The 20930-nt window shown below is 49.6% G+C and overlaps 2 pseudogenes; both read left to right on the top strand.

Annotated features, from left to right (window-relative positions):
- Nucleotides 1-20930, top strand: part of LOC125621471 (von Willebrand factor A domain-containing protein 5A-like) — a 276958-nt pseudogene that overhangs the window by 45420 nt on the left and 210608 nt on the right.
- On the top strand, nucleotides 193-19467 carry LOC142068925 (zinc finger protein RFP-like; annotated as a pseudogene).

Here is a 20930-nt window from a genome sequence, read left to right as displayed (position 1 = left end):
TCAGAGTCCTGGTTTCTTCCCCTCTCCTTGCTTTGGGTGTTGGGAGAGGGATTGGGCAACAGGGAGCCAATCATGTTCTCCGGCAGGACATTTAAAAAAAAAAAAAAAGCAGCCAAAAAAGCCCCCAAAGAAGCCACGTGAAAAACGCCCAGTTGGGGTTAAGCCACATCTTAGATCCCTGTGACACTGTCTGCAGGGAGCCATGGCTGCAGTGAATCCTCTGAAAAGCTTCCGAGATGAAGCGACTTGCTCCATCTGTCTGAGTTTTTATAAGGATCCCGTGTTTTTAGATTGCGGGCACAGTTTCTGCCAAGCCTGCATCGCCCAGTGCTGGGAGGGATCGGATACAGCTGTCTCCTGTCCTCAGTGCAGAGAGACCTTTCCCCAGAGGACCCTCAGGCCGAACAGACAACTGGGGAACTTTGTAGAAATAGCCAAGCAGCTGAGTTTCCAAACAGCAGCAGGAGAAGTTGGTGCAAGGTGCACCAGGAGCTTTTCAAACTCTTCTGTAACCAGCACCAAATGCTCATCTGTGTGATCTGCAGAGAGTCCCAGGCTCACCGTACTCACAGGGTGGTCCCCACAGAGGAGGCTGCCCAGGCCTACAAGGTAGGAATCTGCTATGCAGGGTAATTACTTCGGTTTGGGCATGTTTGCAATTTTTATTACAATAGCTTCTAAAGGCACCGAGATCAGGGCCCTTGTTGTGCGAGGCTCTGTACAAACACACAGACAGTCTAAACCAGTGGTCCCCAAATTTTTCCCCTCAGGCTCTCCCTTACCCTGGCTATGCCTCCCCACCCGCAGCTGCGGTTAGGAGCTGTGAGTGGGGCCACAGTCAGAGGCTGGGGCCACAGCTGTGGGGGTGTCTTGGGGTTGGAAGTGGGGCTGCCGGGAGTCGGGGGCTCAAACTGGGTTTGGGAGCAGAGCCAGGGTCAAGACTGGGGCTGGGAGTGGAGCTGGGGTAGGAGCCAGGGCCAAAGGGGCCATAGCAGATCTGAGTGGCACTCCCTTCCTGCCCCTTGTGGGGGCTGGTCTTGGCCCTGCCATGCTCCCTCAAATGTTCCTCCATGCTCCAGTTTGGGGACCACTGATGTAAACAGTCAAGATAGACAAAGGCTGGGGATTCTGAAAGGTACTTAAGGTGTCTATACCCCAGATTTAAGTGGATAAATCTGGAGTTTAGGCACCTAAATGCCAGTTTTCGGCTCCACTGCAATCCCCAGAATTCCTGTAGGAGCCCAAAAAGAAAAGGAGTACTTGTGGCACCTTAGAGACTAACCAATTTATTTGAGCATTAGCTTTCGTGAGCTACAGCTCACTTCATCGGATGCATAAAAGTGGAAAATGCAGTGAGGATGTTTTTATACACACAGAGCATGAAAAAATGGGTGTTTATCACTTCAAAAGGTTTTCTCTCCCCACCCCACTCTCCTGCTGGTAATAGCTTATCTAAAGTGATCACTCTCCTTACAATGTGTATGATAATCCACTTTTATGCATCCGATGAAGTGAGCTGCAGCTCACGAAAGCTTATGCTCAAATAAATTGGTTCGTCTCTAAGGTGCCACAAGTACTCCTTTTCTTTTTGCGAATACAGACTAACACGGCTGCTACTCTGAAACCTGTCATTATGGGGGAGCCCAGACTCACTCAGTGCCTGTGTATTCAGGGTACAACTTCTTTCAGTGCCTGTGTTTCTGTCTCTGGGCATGTGCACAGCTGCCCCCCATGGCATCTGGCTGCCTGTCTCCTGGCCACACCCAGAGCAATCCATGAGCTGGGGAAAACCAGGCATTCTGCTTCTCTCCTCTACGGGGCCTGATCTGGTGGGCATGCTCGGAGACAAATCAAAGGAGTGGGAGGGAAACAGAGGCACAGAAGCGGCAGTGACTTAACCAAGCTCACAAAGCAGCTCAGTAGGAGAGCCAGGAATTAAACCCTGGCCTCCCCATGCCCATCCTAGTACCCTAGCCACTAGACCACACTGCCTCTCATCACTCCTGTCATGCAGTTCTCTACCGTCACATTACCAACATCTCAGCGCAGCTGCAGACTGGAGGCGTAGCGCCCCAGCTTGAGCATTTCACAGCTGATGACCGCTGCTTTCAGGCGAGCCTCAGGAAAATAACACATGGTCAGCAGTGTTCTCAAGGAGTTTGTTCTCTGCTACTTTCTGTCGCAGAAGGTGCCCTGAAAGATTTCTGTTTAAGAAACAAAGGTTAATCTGCGTAACTTTTTCCTCAAGGAAAAACCAGGATGATGAATTCCCGTTTTCCCGGGATGGTCACTTCGCTGCTCCTGAAGCAGAAATCATGGGCGACGGGTATGACGGGCCAGGGGAGGCACAGCCCTGCGTGGCCCCCTCCACCCCCAGACTCCCTCTTGCTTCCTGACGGGGATCTGCAGCTCTTCCCCCGTGGCTGGTCTGGGGGGGTCTCTGGCAGAAGGGGCTGGACTGGGGGTTAGCCTCCCTGAACCAGTGGCTCACGTCCTGCCCTTACAACCTTTGAAGTTTTGCAACATTCTAGGGCCCATGAAGCCCAAGTGGATTGGAACCTTAAAAAGCCTGTTGGACAGAGCAATCCCCTCGGGGCAGAATCCGCTGTGCTGAACGCCACGCTAGCTGTAAGGACAAAGTGGGCTGTAGTAGTGCCACAATAAGATTAAAGGAAGAAAATGGCTGATTCCCAGGACCATGTTGAACAAGCCCTTTCCCCTATGCCGAACAATCGAGCACAATATTTATGCACCTTGTGAGTGTGTTGGATTTTTAACCAGGAGTCTCTTTCTCCCAAGTGTTCATTAGGCACCGGAGTTTAATGTACTATTTTTTTTAAAAGTGTGTTAAACATTCTTACCAAAACTCCCTTCCCTTTAAGTTGCTCAGCTTTAACTCTCTGATGTCCAGCTTTCTTCATATAGTTTTCTCTGTCATTGCATGGGAGCAGGGCACCCTACCCTACACTGCTGCAAAATGGATACGACTTCAACCCTTTGCCCTGCAGCACTTGGAGGATTCGCTGGATGCAAACGGCTGTTCTAGACAGAGTCCCTAGGTCTCTATATTAGGTCTGGTGCCCCCAAAGGCCTCTCTCTTCCCTGGCAGCATGACATATACAGCATAGAAGGAAAGGAAGCAGGGCTGAGAATGGGGCCTGAGATGCCCAGCTGCCATGAAATGAACGGGAGCTGTGCTTTTAAATCCTCTCTGTGGCTCTGCAACACCTCACCCCCCGGGAATTACAGAAGAAGATCCTTCAAGCACATTTTCAAGAGCACCAACTGACTTTAGAGCCGAAGTCCCATTTGCAAAGGAGATTTAGGCCCGAATCCCCAAATGCACTTGGGTGTTGTGATGCTCAGCACTGCAATGCCTAACTTTTAGACACCTAGAAAATCACTAAGGACATAAGAACGGCTGCACTGAGTCAGACCAGTGGTCCATGTAGCCCAGTATCGTGTCTTCCAACAGTGGCCAATGCCAGGTGCCCCAGAGGGAATGAACAGAACCCGGCAGTTACCAAAGGATTAATTCCCTGTTGCCCAGTCCCAGCATCTGACAATCAGACAAGCCCTTACGGTTGCCGGCCTGTAATTGCCAGGATTTCCTCTGGAGCCTTTTTAAAAAAGCTGGCTTTCCATCAGCTATCCTCCAGTCATCTGGTACAGTTTGGAACAACAAATCCTGAATTAGGCATTTGGGGGGAGAGAGGCATCCACAAAAGCCAGCATGCTAGCCCTCCGGAGATACTGATGAGAGGGGTGTGTCCTAAGCCCCAACTCCCCCAGAGTTTGGTTTAGGAATGGGCCTGTCTCTGATCCACACCTGGGAACCCCTCTCCTGGAGTCGAGTGGCTTAGCTACCTAAGCTGTTTCATGCAAGATGGAGTTCTGCACCTGTGTTGCTCCGCACAACGTGGCCGGGGAAGAATCATAGAATCCTAGAATATCAGGGTTGGAAGGGACCTCAGGAGGTCATCTAGTCCAACCCCCTGCTCAAAGCAGGACCAATCCCCAATTAAATCATCCCATCCAGGGCTTTGTCAAGCCTGACCTTAAAAACTTCTAAGGAAGGAGATTCTACCACCTCCCTAGGTAACGCATTCCAGTGTTTCACCACCCTCCTAGTGAAAAAGTTTTTCCTAATATCCAACCTAAACCTCTCCCACTGCAACTTGAGACCATTACTCCTTGTCCTATCCTCTTCTACCACTGAGAATAGTCTAGAACCTTCCTCTCTGGAACCACCTCTCAGGTAGTTGAAAGCAGCTATCAAATCCCCCCCTCATTCTTCTCTTCTGCAGGCTAAACAATCCCAGTTCCCTCAGCCTCTCCTCATAAGTCATGTGTTCCAGACCCCTAATCATTTTTGTTGCCCTTCGCTGGACTCTCTCCAATTTATCCACATCCTTCTTGTAGTGTGGGGCCCAAAACTGGACACACTACTCCAGATGAGGCCTCACCAATGTCGAATAGAGGGGAACGATCACGTCCCTCGATCTGCTCGCTATGCCCCTACTTATACATCCCAAAATGCCATTGGCCTTCTTGGCAACAAGGGCACACTGCTGACTCATATCCAGCTTCTCATCCACTGTCACCCCTAGGTTGAAGACTTTCTTCATAACCGTTAGCCTGGGGGTAGGGCACTCACCTTGTATGTGGGAGACTCCAGTTCAAGTTCTCCCTCTGCCTGGTGAGGAGAAGAGATTTGAATCTCCCACCTCTCAAGAGTCAATTGTGACATTGCCATGAGCACCGTCCTAGAGCAACTTGAGAGGGAGATGGAAAATCAATGGTAGTTGAGAACCCAACTTCATGAGACTTCTTTGAAAATCCCAGCTTCAGATAATGAAATCAGCACTGCAATGTATATAAATTGCACAGAGGACAGACTCCTTAGCAGGTTGACCTTCCCCTCCACCCCCAACATTGTTTTTCTTGCCTCAGGAACAAATTCAAACCCAGTTGAACACACTGAAGCAAGAGAGAGGAGAACTTCTGGAGTGGAAACAGGATGCAGAGACGCAAAGCCAGGAATATCTGGTAGGTCCCCATTGTTATGGTCCAGAAGTTACATCAGTCAGGGGTGATATTTCTCTCTGTGGGGAGAGTGTCAGCCCTTGTCTACACGCAGCACTGCTTTGATTTAGCTATGGCTACATCTACACGGCACACCGCTGGGGGCATCCTGTAGGGTATGTGTAGCTACACAGCACAGTGAGAAACAGGCTGTGTCCACACTGTCATGTGTAGCTACATGTGTGAATAAAAGACTCCAGCAGGGGGAGGCAGCGGAGCGGCCGGAGCCTTCCTCCACTCCCTGGAGCCTTTTCCTGTGGTGGGGAAAGGCTCTGGCACTGGGGACGCAGCGGGACACTCAGTGTAGATGGGGGAGGCCCTGCTTGGGGGTGTATAGAGCCCTGTGTGTAGGGTTTATACCCAGAGGGTTCAGGCATATTGCGACTCTACTTGCTTAAGCCATGCCTCGCCATTTACACTGCTATTTATGCCCATGTTAGCGGGTGCATATAGTGTACGTCCTCTACACACCACCACAACATTTGTGTAGTACAGATGTACCTCAAATCACTTTTTAATGTAATGTCTTTGTTCTGGTGCAAGGCCCTCACAGGCAAACATTTTGAACCTAGTTTAATTTGACCCTAGTGTGGTGTGTAGGGTTCACCTTGTCCAGTTAAACTGAGATAAAATGTGCTAACTGGGAGCAAGGTCAAGCTCCGATCAGGGTTAGCTGTGATGTATTGGGGACCGAGAGACTTTGTCCGTTGGACCATATGAACTGGAACCATAAACTCACTGAACGTTAAATCTCACAAAATGAGGGTCAATCCATCCTCATGATTGTGTCCACCCATTATACACCACACCTGAACATAGCTATTCTATGAACAACGTACCCTCATGTCTCAGTGTCTGTACTTTGACCCCTTAACCTCTTACCCCCAATCGGGGATATTGCAGAGTATGGATTCCTTACGCCTCTCGATCGGAAACCGAACTTCGCTCCCCTTGATAATCCGTACATTATTCCCTGGTATCCAGAAACGTCTACTCCAGGGGTTCTCAAACTGGGGGTCGGGACCCCTCAGGGGGTCGCATGGTTATTACATGGGGGGTCGTGAGCTGTCAACCTCCACCCCAAACCCCGCTTTTCCTCTAGCATTTATAATGGTGTTAAAAATATTCAAAAGTGTTTTTAATTTATTAGGGGGGGTCACACTCAGAGGCTTGCTATGTGAAAGGGGTCGCCAGTAAAAAAGTTTGAGAACCACTGTTCTGCTCTGTATCGTTCACGTTTTTTTTTAAACATCATCTTGATAACCTCAAGCACTTTGTCTCTTGTTGAGACACCCTTGCAGGGTGTGATCATGTTTATCTTTGTTTATCATCCCTCTGGGCTGATTCCTCCACTGGCTTCCAGTTTCAACTCAAAGCACTGATCTTATTCCCCACACATCCAGCTACAAACACTGATTTCAGGGGAGATTTTCAAAGGCACGTATGGTGATTAGGTGCTTAATTCACATGGACTGTCAGTAGGACTTAGGCACCCAGTAGCTGTTTTGTATCTCAGAAATCTTCCTCCTGAATCTCCACCAGGCACAACTGGTTTCCTCTGGGACAGTGTAATTAACAGAATGCCAGATGAAACATGCAAAAGCTGGAGAAGAAGCATTTTGCATGGTGTGTTTTGTAACTGGTGTTTTATGTGGATAACCAGCAGAACCCTTTCCTTCTTCAGTCTTCTCCACAACTCTCTGCCAATGTATTTCTGATTCTGAGTCAGACCTCCCCCCTTCCAACCTTTCTGCTATTGGAAGATTCTAGATGATCAACAGAATATACTAAGCCACTCAGACCTGAAAACTCATCATTTTAGAGAGATTGGGTGCCATTTTCAGAAGTGCCTAAGTGATTTCGGAGCCTAGGGTTAACAATTTTGCAAGTGGTTAAGGGCCAGATTCTCAAAGGTATTTAGGGGCTTAAAATGCAGGGAGAGCTGTCCTATTTTCAAAAGTCACTTTCAAAGAAACTTAGGCTCCTTAGCATCCAAAGTGACCTTTTGAAAATGGGAACTGGAGGCGTACGTCCCGAAGGCACTTCGGAACATGTTGTTCATTCAGGCCAGCTGAGAGACTGTCAGGCATATTCTCCTGAAATCTCAACCATGTGTTTGTAGTAGGTTGATATGAAAAGAGGGCTCTAAGAACTGTTCCTATCAGGGACATGGGGAGAGTCTGGGATGTCCAACTTTCTCATTGGTGAAAACCGGATGCTAAGCACTGGAACCTGCCCTGTGCCCTGCCGCCACTTTCCCTCGAGGCCCCGCCCCCCACTCCTCTGTCCCTCTCCCACTGTCGCTTGCTGCTCTCTCCACCTCCCTCCCCCTGCCAGCTGAGCAGAGCTCTAGGGGTGTGGTGGAGGTGACTGGGGCAGGGTGGGAGGGGGAGAGCCACGCTCCAGGGATGGAGGGGTGATTGGAGCGGGATGGGGGAGATGCCGGTACTTTTCTCCCGCCCATGGAGCCATCCCTGAGTGCTCCTCCAGGCTCCAGCAGCAGCTGCTGCTCTTCTCGCCCTCTGGTGGTGGAAGCCAGTTACTGTGGGTAACTGGACTTCTCATGTCCAGTCAGCAGTGCTGACCGGACACTGCCAGGTTTCCCTTTTGACTGGACTTCCCAGTTGAAAACTGGACATCTGGCAACCCTTGTCCTTGATCTGTCCTTTCCTGTTTGTGTCCCTTCATTATAGGGAAAGATAGAAGCTGAGAGGCAGAAGATCATGTCTGAATTTGAGCAACTGCGGCAGTTCCTGGATGAGCAAGAGCGACTCCTGCTGGCCCAACTGGAAGAGCTGGACAAGGAAATTGTGAAGATACAGGATGAAAATGTCACCAAACTGTCTGAAAAGATTTCCCGTCTCGGTGACTTGATCAGTGAGATAGAAGAGAAGTGTCAGCAGCCAACAAGTGAATTCCTGCAGGTGAGACAGTTAGAGACACCCAGATCCCTGCCCAGGGAAGGGAGAGATTCTGATTGATTAGCTTTGGAGTTTATTAAGTTCTTGGAGAGGTCCTACTCCACAATGGAGACTGTCAGTGTGTCCTTTAGCGAAGTGAGGGAAAACAAAATGTGACATTTCTAATATTTCCAATGTGGAAACAGTTTTGCTGTTTTAAAGGCAGATGGTTCAGGCCTTTTTGAGACATCCTGTGTAAGCCCCTTCATTTTCAGTTTAAACCAATTTTTACCAAAAAATTTCTGGGTTTTACAAAAAAGTATTATTGAGGTTTTTCTGATTTTCATCCTACTTTTTTATCATTCAAATATATACAAAAAACTTGTTTTATTAAGAAAATACAATACATTGCATGAGATCTCTGTATTCCGATAATACATTAGTCTGTGTGTATATGCAAAGCTGCCCGCTGAAGAAAGAGCGTATTGTTCTAGCAGATGCACACAATAAACCAACGGGCACGCACGCAAGCTCTGAAGTGCGTGTGCGTCTGAACCTACTGATAAATCACACACCCACCAAGTACACATTTCAAACTGTTAGTAGACAATGGGTTAAAGATTTGACGCACTAAAATGGGAAGAAAATGAAAATCTACATCAGAATACATTTCAGAACACAAGGAAGTATTCAAAAGGGTTAAAGAAACAACAACAGGAGAAAAGGATGAAGTTGAGCGTATGCGCTGCAAATGGTGCGGCCCAGTTATCGAAGGTGAATATTTATAGACTAATCGTTCTAAGCAAAGCTTTTGATATGGTCTCCCACAGCATTCTTGCCAGCAAGTTAAAGAAGTATGGGCTGGATGAATGGACTATAAGGTGGATAGAAAGCTGACTAGATTGTCGGGCTCAACAGGTAGTGATCGATGGCTCCATATCTAGTTGGCAGCCAGTGTCAAGCAGAGTGCCCCAAGGGTCAGTCCTGGGGCCGGTTTTGTTCAATATCTTCATTAATGATCTGGAGGATGGTGTGGATTGCACCCTCAGCAATTGCACCTGCAGATGACACTAAACTGGGAGGAGGGGTAGATATGCTGGAGGGTAGGGATAGGATACAGAGGGACCTAGACAAATTGGAGGATTGGGCCAAAAGAAATCTGATGAGGTTCAACAAGGACAAGTGCACTTAGGACAGAAGAATCCCATGCACTGCTACAAAGTAGGGACCGAATGGCTAGGCAGCAGCTCTGCAGAAAAGGACCTAGGGGTGACAGTGGACGAGAAGCTGGATATGAGTCAACAATCTGCCCTTGTTGTGAAGAAGTCCAACAGCATTTTGGGCTGTATAAGTAGGGGCATTGCCAGCAGATTGAGGGACGTGATCATTCCCATCTATTCGGCATTGGTGAGACCTCACTTGGAGTACCGTGTCCAGTTTTGGGCCCCCCGCTACAAGAAGGATGTGGAAAAATTGGAAAGAGTCCAGCAGAGGGCAACAAAAATGATTAGGGGGCTGGAGCACATGACTTATGAGAAGAGGCTGAGGGAACTGGGATTGCTTAGGCTGCAGAAGAGCAGAATGGGGGAGGATTTTTTGATAGCTGCTTTCAATTACCTGAAAGGGGGTTCCAAAGAGGATGGATCTAGACTGTTCTCAGTGGTAACCAGATGCCAGAACAAGGAGTAATGGTCTGAAGTTGCAGTGGGGGAAGTTTAGGTTGGATATTAGGAAAAACTTTTTCAGTAGGAGGGTGGTGAAGCACTGGAATGGGTTACCTAGGGAGGTGGTGGAATCTTCTTCCTTAGAGGCTTTTAGGGTCAGGCTTGACAAAGCCCTGGCTGCGATGATTTAGCTGGGGAGTGGCCCTGCTTTGAGCAGGGGCTTGGACTAGATGACCTCCTGAAGTCCCTTCCAACCCTGATATTCTATGATTCTACACCAGTAACCTGTTTGTTCAAATGAAACGTTTTATTTGGGGATTTCAGATATATTGTTTTCTTAAACTCAGGGGGGCCCTTGTGCTTTGAGTTCTGTTTTAGTTCTGCAGCAAACCACAGGGATGAACAGAATTCAAAGCATTCATCTACTGAATACTTTTTCTCCCTGTCTTTCCATCCACCAAAACAAACCCCGATATTTAACCAGAAAACTTAATAGTTTTCTGCACTGATTTGCACCTGTTTTTATTGTGGTAATAAACACTGATAAAATCCCAGGAAAAATTAACTAAAATAAAAACTGAAAATGAAGGGCCCTAACGATATGAAAGCAATAAAAGGCACAACTCCACTTTCTAGGAAGTGAGAGATTAGGAAAGCAAAGTTCTTTGCAGGGCCTATTAAGAAATGAGAATGAATCCAGCTTCCAGAACTGCTGAGCAGAATTGCATACATGGAGAAAGGCAAACGCTCTGGACACAGCAGTTGCATGTGGCAGTCAAGGATTCATGCGTCTGATCAGTCTGTTTGAGCAAATGCCATAGAATTTAGAAGGAGAAAACCCACAGTCATGGTGTGTGCTTAGGGGTCCCATTCCATCGAAATCTGTGAATGGACTTTTGAAGTTGCTAACTGCAGAGAACTGCATCTCGAGCTCAACTAGGGATGGCAAAGCAAGTCCCCTGCAGAGCAGAAGCGATCCGCATCTTGTGGCACTTGGGACTGAACTCTTTCTCTTTTCTAGGACATCAAAAGCACCTGGAGCAGGTACGTGACTCCTTCCCACTCCCCCTCACGCGTCGTGGTGCTAGAAGGGGACTTTCCCCCCAGGGTCAGATTTTGCAGGGCATTTAGTCACCTGAGACGTAGCTAGGCACTTGGTGGGGTTCTCCAAAGCAGCTAAGCGAGTTAGGCACCTTCCATTGTGATCAGTGGCAGTTGGGAGCCTGACTTGATTAGGTGCTTTTGAAAATCCCAGGAGGCACCTTTAAAAATCAAGCCTTAAGTGACTTGCCCAAGGTCATGCAGGGAGGCTGTGGCAGAGCAGGGAGTGGAACATAGGTTTCCAGAGTCCTACAGCAACCTCTTAACCACTGGAGCATCCTTTCCCATGAGATTAGGCCCTTCTCTCTGAGGGGCAGCCTGTGGACCCCTTACTCTCTTTAACTCCCATTGGAGGAGCTAGGCATTTAAAAATGCCAGTGAGGAGATGAATTGTCTCACCAGTGGGAGTTAGGGGCTCTCATTGAGCCCACAAGAGAGCAGCCTCTGGTAGCTCATTCTCAAGAAAGAAAAGATTTAGGGTGTTTCCCCCTTCCCCTCCCCCCCAGGTGTGAGAAGGTGAAGTTAGAGAAACCAATGGCTGTGTCACAGGATGTGAGCGAGAGAGTTGGCGTCTCTTCCCAAAGAAATGTTTGTCTACAGGAGGCTCTGAAGAAATTCAGAGGTAACTTAACAGTTATTTGGGCTCATGATATGGCGATGGCACATCGAGATGTGCCTCTGACTGTGGAAGGAGATGGACTCTGGCCTATTAGTTCTCAGCTCGTCACAGCTAGACGTCTGTGGGTGGGATGGGGAGGGCTCAGGGCTGATGCCAGTTTGCCAGGCCTCCACTTGGATTGTCTCAGACCCAACCATGGGTGTCAAAATTGGCCACTCAGCATTTCAGAGACACACAATCGCCAGATGTTTTAGAAAATGTTGAATTTCACCTCCATGGCTGGGATTTTCCAAGGGACCTAAAGGATTTAGGCCCCATCTCTCTCTGACTGTCAATGGGAGTTGGCCACCACGTGGCCTCAGCCCTTTTGAAAATCCCAGACTCTGTACCTCAAGTTCCTCCATCTTGAAAAAGGAGGAAATAATGGCCAACCTACCTTGTTGTGCTAATTAGTGAATGCCACCGAGTGCTTTGAGATCGTTGGAGTAAGGCAGGAGATGGACGATATATTTTGGATGATGATTTCACTTTAGTTTGGTCTCACTGGAAAGGTCTCCCCATTCCAATCTGCCTCTCGTTCTGTGGTCTTTTCCTTTGGGCTGTCTCTCAGAATTACAGCACGGTTCCATGCCGTGCTGCGACAGCCATGTCAGCCCCAGGATATTAGACAGGGTGGGGGAGGACATAGCTTTTATTGGACCAACTCCTGTTGGTGACAGAGACAAGCTTTCGAGCTACACGGACCTGAAGAAGAGCTCTGAGTAAGCTCCAAAGCTTGTCTCTCTCAATCACGGTTACATTAATTAACGGTAGAAATGTCACCAGAGTCAAGACAACATGAAATCACCTCTCTTCCAATCCTTCCTTTCTCTTGAGACCCAGCCCTATGAACTGAGCTCAAATGCAGAGAGAAAGGGTATGGGCTAGATTCACAAAAGGACTTCGGGTGAGGGGGTCTACTTGCCATTTTAGGCGCCTCAGTCCCAGAATCAGACCACACTGGGATTCACAAAGACCCCCACTCAGCTGCAACCAAACCTTGTAGGTGCCTAAAATTACTCATCACCTCTATTTTTGCGGTAAAAGTCCCCTAGGCACCTATGTTTCTGCCTCTGTGCATGTGCACTGCAGTTCCAGTCCAGCTACCAAGACACCTGAGCCCCAGAGAGCTACACGAACTGGGGAAAGAAAGGGGTTCCTCCTCCTAACTCACCTACAGGGCCACAATCTCAAATGCCTGCTCTGAGCATGCTTACTGACTCAGGCCCTATATGTGAACTTACCCAAAAGAACCAGGCTCTAGGGAAAGAGGAGCTCACTTATAATGTATAGCTCTGTGATTAGGGTACTGACCTGGGATGTGGGAGATCCCCAGTTCCAATCCTCTGTCCCCCTGAGGGGAAGAAGGGATTCCAACAGGGGTCTGATATAGGCCTCTCTGTTGCCCCTTTTGAATCTGATCCACTGTGTATAAATAATTGAGCAGCAGGACAGGCTTCTGGGCATCCCTCCCAAGAGCGTGCTCTAACCACCTGGGACGTTCTCATGATTTCTCTCTGCCTCTGGCCCAATGAATTATTGATTATCCCCAGTGGAACCTCTCCCACAGGAGAGCATGTGGGCACCCAGTATCAGACAATCCTGCAGCCCAGAGATTAGGGCGCTCCTTGAGAGGTGGTAGATCCCATTTCAAATCCCTGCTCCCTCTGCGGCACAGGCTTGACTTGAACCAGGGGTCTCCCAAAGGCCAGCTGAGTGCTCTAACCACAGGGCTAAAAGTTACGAGCGAGGTGGGTTTCCTTCCCCCGCCAGGCTTCTTGCCAAAAAAAATGGCACAGGTGCCGGTCATCAAGAGAGGGCTCGCAGCTGAGAATCCCACGCCGAGGGAGGCGCCTACGGTGCTGCCCAGATTCGGTCGCCGAACTCCCTGAGGGGGCCAGGGCTTAGCACACCCCCACACCTTGGCATTTCCCACTGGCTGGCGTAAGCAGGGAGTCGCCTAGCATGCTGGCTTTTATGAAGCTCATTCCAAGGCGCATCTCTCTCCCCATTCATGGTGCAGATTGCCTGGGAGCCTGACTCTGGCTTTGTGAATCACAGTGACTTTCTAGGTGCCTAAGCGTTGGGTGTTGTGATGCTAAGCGTCAGCTTGCCTAAGTTTCTTTGTGAATCCAGCCCCGTTTTCATGAGGCTATTTTCCTTCAAGAAAGGGGCAAATCACCTCTCCTCTGATCTTTTCTTGCTCTAGAGACCCTGCCCTATCAACTGAACTTTCTGATCTGCAAGGCAGAGAAAGAGGGTAAGTTTTCATAAGGATATTTTCCTACGACAATTATTAATTAAAATCTCCGGATTAATTTTTTAGAAGACACTTCTGAATTCAAACAAGAGAGGTTTCCACCAATACAGAGCTATGGATTCCAAGGTTAGAAGGAACCATTATATCATAATGGCCAGACTGGGTCAGACCAAAGGTCCATCTAGCCTAGTATCCTGTCTTCCGACAGTGGCCAATGCCAGGTGCCCCAGAGGGAATGAACAGAACAGGGAATCATCCAGCCCATCGCCCATTCCCATTTTGTGATGTATGAACGTGCACATACTATTTACAATTGGAAAGTAGGGTACATTTTTTAGGTCCAATAATCAGCCTTTAGGGCACATTCAGGTCACATTTTTCTGCTTCTCTCGGCAATTATAAGGACTAGAAATTTGCTCTATTTTTATTTTTTATAGGAAAGACAAGCTTCACTACTGGAAAACATCATTAACACAGAGTGCAGGTTGACCATCAGTGCCTTGTACTCTCCCAGAACATGAAAGGAACCCATATTTCAACCTCTGAAAACTGGGAAATAAAGAGTTAAGGAAGTGTCTCCCACCAGTTCCTGTGCTATACTTCCCTCTCACCCTAGCGTCAGGAGCATGGACTCGTGCTGGGCTCTATCCATCTCCAGCTGGTGGAAGGTCCCTTGCGGGGAGACCACGCTAAGGCCAGTACTGAACCAGGCAGAGAATCAGGACTGCAGCGGCAGTCAAAAAAGCAAACAGAATGTTGGGAATCGTTAGGAAAGGGATGGATAATAAGACAGAAAATATCATATTGCCTGTATATAAATCCCTGGTACGCCCACATCTTGAATACTGCGTGCAGATGTGGTTGCCCCATCTCAAAAAAGATATATTGGAAAAGGTTCAGAAAAGGGCAACAAAAACTATTAGGGGTATGGAACAGCTGCCATATGAGGAGAGATTAATGAGATTGGGACTTTTCAGCTTGGAAAAGGGACAACTAAGCAGGGATATGATAGAGGTCTATAAAATCATGACGAGTGTGGAGAAAGTAAATAAAGAAGTGTTGTTTACTTCTTCTCATAACATAAAAACTAGGGGTCACCAAATGAAATTTCAGAGTAGCAGCCATGTTAGTCTGTATCCGCAAAAAGAAAAGGAGTACTTGTGGCACCTTAGAGACTAACAAATTTATTTGAGCATAAGCTACAGCTCACTTTGAGCTGTAGCTTATGCTCAAATAAATTTGTTAGTCTCTAAGGTGCCACAAGTACTCCTTTTCTTTTTTCATATTTTTCAAATTAAGAGGCGATAGGTTTAAAACAAACAAAAGGAAGTATTTCTTCACGCAACGCACAGTCAACCTGTGGAACTCCTTGCCAGAGGATGTTGTGAAGGCCAAGACTAACAGGGTTCAAAAAAGAACAAGATAAATTCATGGAGGATAGGTCCAGGAATGGCTGTTAGCCAGGATAGGCCGGGATGGTGTCCCTAGCCTCTGTTTGCCAGAAGCTGGGAATGGGCAACAGGGGCTGGATCACTAGATGATCGCCTGTTCTGTTCGTTCCCTCTGAAGCACCTGGCATTGGCCACTGTCAGAAGACAGGTCCATCAGTGGCTATTAGTATCCTATCTTCCATGAATTTATCCGTCAGTTCAAGGAGTATTGTCTCTCCCTGGAGGTTGGTGCTCCCTGTGGTACTGGGAACTGTCCCTTTAAGTGGTTTGACTTCCCAGACAGGAAGGAGGAGCATAGCAGAAGCTCTGTGATACAGAACCCTGGATAAAGAAGGCTTCATTCAAACATCATGCACCGAGCACGATTACTGAACACCACACTTGCAACCGTGTTGTGTCCCCATCCTTGTCCCATGAGCACCACTGGAAGCTGGGGAAGGGGCTCTCTTCGGATCTCACAGTTACCTATCTGGCCCCCCACAACAGCGTCTGAATACCTGGCATCTTTTATGCCCATTTGACAAAAAGGGAAGCTGGACTGCAGAGAGAGGAAGGGACATGCCTGAGGTCACACAGCATGTCAGTAGCAGAGTGAGGAAGAGAGCCCAGAAGTCCTGGCTTCTAACCTCTACACAATGCTCCCTCCCCAAAATGTGTGTAGTGCATTGGATGGCTGTTACACATCCCTCGGGTGTGGACATTCAGTGCCACCGAGAAGTTGAATTCCCAGTGCACCAGAGAGCCCAGTGTCTCTCTAGCAGGGCTGCTCGCTACTTTCTCCTGGTCCAAGTGGGTGGAGGGGTTCTCACCCCATGTGCTGTACTCTGGGGCTGGGGACTTTCCACCAGGAGATGAGGGATGAATAGGGCAGCATGGAAATGCATGAAAAGCTGAAGCTGGTGTCCCTGTTAACGTCCTCTGCCTGCTGCCTCCCCTGCTCTGTTCTGTTGCTGGATGTGGAGCACCCCCAGCAAGGGCGAGGGATCGGGGGAGGAGACCGAGATCCCCTCTGCCACGGATCCACAGGATTCGTGCTGCAGCCCCCGCTTGGGAACAGTCTCTGGGAGGAGCCCCTTCGATGGGCCAGACCCCCAACATCAGCCCCCTCTTCCTCCAGGGTAAGCCACGTGGCTTCACCGACTCCTTAGGCTGGACCTCTGGGCCTTCAGCTCTCCTGCCTCACAACATGAGCTGTGTTCAGTGCGTCCACCTGAGACCGACCCCTGCGGGAGCCCTCTGTGATCTCAGGGAGCAGCACAGCTCTGCAAGCACCTGCAATGACACTCAGCCACCGCCGTCACTGTCAAGCCCCTGGGGTTATTAGTCCCCTGCTCTGCACCACAGCACAGGAAGACCTTGGTTAGCTCAGAGAAATGAAGGTTACAGTATAGTCCATCCTGGGGAGCCGGTGCCCAGCCCTGCAGTGCAAACCCCGTGGTTCAAGCTCTGTCTCCCTGTCCATCTGATCTGCTTTCTCAGACTCCCAGGTGTGCCCCCCACCATAGGTGCTGATTCTGTAGGTGCTCCGGGGCTGGAGCACACATGGAAAAAAAATAGTGGGTGCTCAGCACCCACCGGCAGCCCCGTGGATCAGATCCTCCCCCTCCTCCCCTCCCACCCGCTGGTGGCCCTGCCAATCAGCTCCTTCCCCTCCCTCCCAGTGCCTCCTACCCACCATGATCAACTGTTCGGGCAGGGGGAGGAGCAGGGGCAGGAAGAGGTGGGGGAGGAGCAGGGGCAGGAAGAGGTGGGGTAGGGTGGAGACTTGGGGGAAGGGGTGGAGTGAGGGTGGGGCCTGGGTCAGAGCGAGGGTCAAGCACCCCCAGGAAGTCCGCTTCTTTGCCCCCCTACTGCTTCCTGCAGCCAGCATGTAACTTCCGCTTCACCCCTCCCCCACCTCTAGTCCTTTGTTCCCAAGCCGGGGCGATGCAGCTCAGCCACAGAGGCGGGGAAGGCCGTAGCTCTCCGGGTTGCTGATCGTTATGTTTCCATGTCCGGGCAATTGGATTTGCCATTGTCTGCTGAGGACCTCAGGCCCCAGACAGTGACATGGGCAGCTTAGCCTGCCCTGAGAGCAAACACTCCCATATCACCCACTGGGTAACAATGCTGCATATTGGGAAACTGAGGCACATACAGGCTTCATTAAAAAATTGCAAAAAATCCCAGTTTCTCACACCCTCCTGACAATACCTCCTTGATGCCTGGCGGGAACCATAGGGAATTTCCTGCTCAGCTTCAGCCAACAGGCAGCTCCCCAGGACTGACACTCAGGGCCCACCCCAGCCAGCCCATGGCTACTGGGGAGCCTGAGAAATGGTCCTAGCCTCCCCCAGGGCTGAGCTCTGCCCGTAAGGGTCTGTCTGCACTGCAGAGTGAACCCTGGGGCTCAGCACCCAAGTTAGCCTGGGCTGGGTGCAAGGAGCCATGCTGCTGAGCCTGACCTCACTAACTGGGTCCTCACGGGTGCTGCTGTGGCTCTAGGACTCTGGGAGCACATCCCCTGGCTGACCAGCTATTCTGAGTTTCTTTCCCAGTGATTCGTGGGGTACCTGGTCTGTCTTTCACGGGGGAATTGGGGAAGGCACTGGAGGGCTATTTTCCCTCAGGTCAAGCTGGCAGTGGCATTCGGGGGGAGGCTTTTCACCTTCCTCCGCAGCATGTGGCTGCGGGTGATGTGTCAGGATTATCTGGGGGTATCTCACCAAATCATTTCCCTGCATTGCGGGGGCCTCGGGCACTGGTGACCCTCGGTGCCTCCTCTTCTCTGCCTGTGGCACATCATAGCACGGTCGGCTGTAGGCTGTCAGGCTTTGGGCTAATATTGGTTGTGGGTTAGGTGGGTGCTGGGTGGTGTTGGTGGCCTGTGATATACGGGGGTCAGATTAGATGACCTGATGGTCCCTTCTGGCCTCAGACTCTCTCACTCTCAGCACTGGAGTGGTTTAGCCTGCACAGAGGTGCCGACTTCCCCAGTTCCCAAGGGGGTGCTTGACCCTTGCTCTGCCCTGGGCCCCACCCCCACTCCACCCCTTCCGCCAAGCACCCACCCCTGCCCCATCTCTTCCTGCCCGGCTCCATTCTGCCCCCTTCCCCTGCCTCTTTCTGCCCCCACTCCTCCCTCTTCCCCCCCCCCCGAACCTCCTGCCCACCGCTGAACAATGGATCCGTGGCAGGAGGAAGGCGCTGGGAGGGAGGGGGAGGAGCTGATCGGCGGGTGGGAGGTGCTTTGGGTACTTAACACTCTCCTCCTGCCTCTCTCTCCCCTCGTGCAGTGCAGGCCACTCCGGATCCAGACCTGGGGATTCCCTGTTCAGTCGTGTCCACAGATGAGAGTGTGATACAGAAATACCAAGACACGGGAAATTTAGTGACACAGAACAGGTTTTACCCTGCTGCCTGTGTGCTGGGCTATAAGGGCTTCACCTCAGGGAGGTGTTACTGGCAAGTGGAGGTGGGGAACAAACGTAATTGGGTTTTGGGCATTGCCAAAGAGTCTGTGATACATGAGGGAGCGAAAAGCCGTACACCAGAGGACAGGATCTGGGCTTTGCAGAGTACAGAGAATGAGTACTTGGCCCTCACCTCCCCTGAGGCTGCTCTGGCCCTACCTCATAGCCCCAGTAACATTGGGGTTTATCTGGATTATGAAGGGGAGGAAGTTACATTTTATGACGTTACATCTTCTGGCAGAGAGACGATCTTTACTTTCACATCCTCTTTCCCTGGGAAGATCATCCCCTTCTTTGGGAGCCGGCGTGTAGAATTTGAGTTCACTGGTAAGCATACCGTTATGTGTTCACTGGCCGACATATTGTTAATCCCTGTGACAGAGGAGTAGGGATCACTCAATATGAGATATTTAAAGTAGAGCAAAGACATAGGTAATATATAAATTACAGCTATCACACTTTGCCATTCTAATCACAGTCTTGCCAGCCTGAAGCATTCAAAAAGTGTGTCAGGCCCCCCAGAATCATGAGATTGGCTGCAACATCTTTTTAAATATTGTGTCATTTTCTTTGCCTTCTGGTTTCCCAGCTTTTGGGGTGTTCTTGTTTCCGATTTTCAATCTTTGCTACACAAATGTGAAGGCAGGAAATGTATCTGTAGTATAATCTGAGGTTGCCTTGCAATCTACCTACTCCAGCTGCTGGGACTTTAAGAAAAACACCAAGTGCTGCGAGACTCACAATAAAATGATGAGAGAGGACAAGACTTACTTGTTTAGCATTATACTGGTGACAGGAGTTTCCCGACCCTCTTACATGCCTGTCTCTGTAACTCTGTGATCCTCCAGGCACACAAAAACTGGCCAACCAGGAGCCACTCTCAGGGTCACAGCAGAGCCTGCCTCTGGTAGAGCAGGTCTACACTTAAAATACTGCAGCAGAACAAATGCACCGGTGCTGCTCCGCTGCTGTAATGCTTAAGTGAAGACGCTCCTATGCCAACAGGAGAGCTTCTCCCATCAGTGTAGTTAATCCACCTCTGAGAGGCAGTAGCTATGTCCAGGGGAGAAGCTCTCCCATCAACGTACCGCTGTCTACCCCAGGAGTTCAGTCGATACGACTGCGCTCACTGAGGGGTGTGGATTTTTCACAGCCCTGAGCGATATGGTTCTACCCATGGAAGTTTATAGTGTAGACCTGGCCTAAGTTCTGACTCATTTCAGGTCATCCATCAAAGTCCTCTGCTCTTTACTTCTGAATATAAAAATCATAGTGGGGTTTCCCTCTCCCTCCAATTCCCCAGCTCAATGCTCCTATTTTGCTCTGTTTCGTTATTTGGATGCTGTAGATTCAGATGAGTAAATTCACAGAATAAAGTTTATTTCAATCTTCTGGTCTTGGACTTTGTCACAAGGGTACTAGATCTGTACGGCTCTGCCCTGAAAGGCTAGACAGACCCACCAGCAAATGCCTTGAAGGGGCTTGAAGAAAAGCAGCTGGGTAACTTTAAGCGAAAGCTCTAAAAGCAAAGCTTGAGGAAAGAGTAAATAAAATCAAAGCATCAAGCGATGCTTTCCTCAGGCAAGAAAAGAAGCAACAACATCCTCGCTGTGAAAGAAATCTGTTGGCAACTTCCAGCTGCCGAGGAACAGAAGGAAACTGGCAATAAAGTAGCCAGCTCACGTTATCAACTGCAGTAATATTATGGGCTGGCACCTGGCCGCACCATGGTGCTGCAGCAGCATTTCTTTCCCAAACCAAATTATCCCTTTTTCTTTAAGTTCACATTCGCAGTCTGAGGGGCTAGAAACCTGATCCACCACCTGAGGGCAGAGGGAAGGGTCAGGGGTACAAATCTGGAGTCATTTGGTTAAGGGGTGCGTGAGATGCAGCCCCTCCCAACACGAGCTGTTTCCAAAACGGAGCTAGGCTGGAATACCAGCAGAATCCTGGCCAGGGCTGGGTGAGGGAGACTCCCAGCACACCCTGGAGCCGGCCCGGGGCTGGAAGGCAGAAGAACTCAATCTCTTCTGCGGCGGTTTCTCAGCAGTTTGTCTTGGCTGAGGCATCGCACCTTGGGGGAGGTACCTGTGCTTTGCAGATGTGGTAAGAGGCTGCAGAAGGTGAACTCAGACAAAGCTGGGACGATGTTTCATGGATTCCGAGGCCGGAAGGGGCCACTGTGATCTTCTAGACCAATTTTCTCGTCTCCTGTGTCACACAGGCCACGGCACTTACCCCAAATAATTCCTAGAGCATCGTTTTGATTTTTTTTTTCTGAATTTGATTTAAAACTTATTAGTGACAGAGACTCTGCCACGCCCCTTGGCAAATTGCTCCAGTGCTTAATTACTCTCAC

Source organism: Caretta caretta, chromosome 14 (assembly GCF_965140235.1).
Source record: "Caretta caretta isolate rCarCar2 chromosome 14, rCarCar1.hap1, whole genome shotgun sequence".
Lineage (NCBI taxonomy): Eukaryota > Metazoa > Chordata > Testudines > Cheloniidae > Caretta > Caretta caretta.
This window is presented reverse-complemented; position numbering and strand designations above follow the sequence as displayed.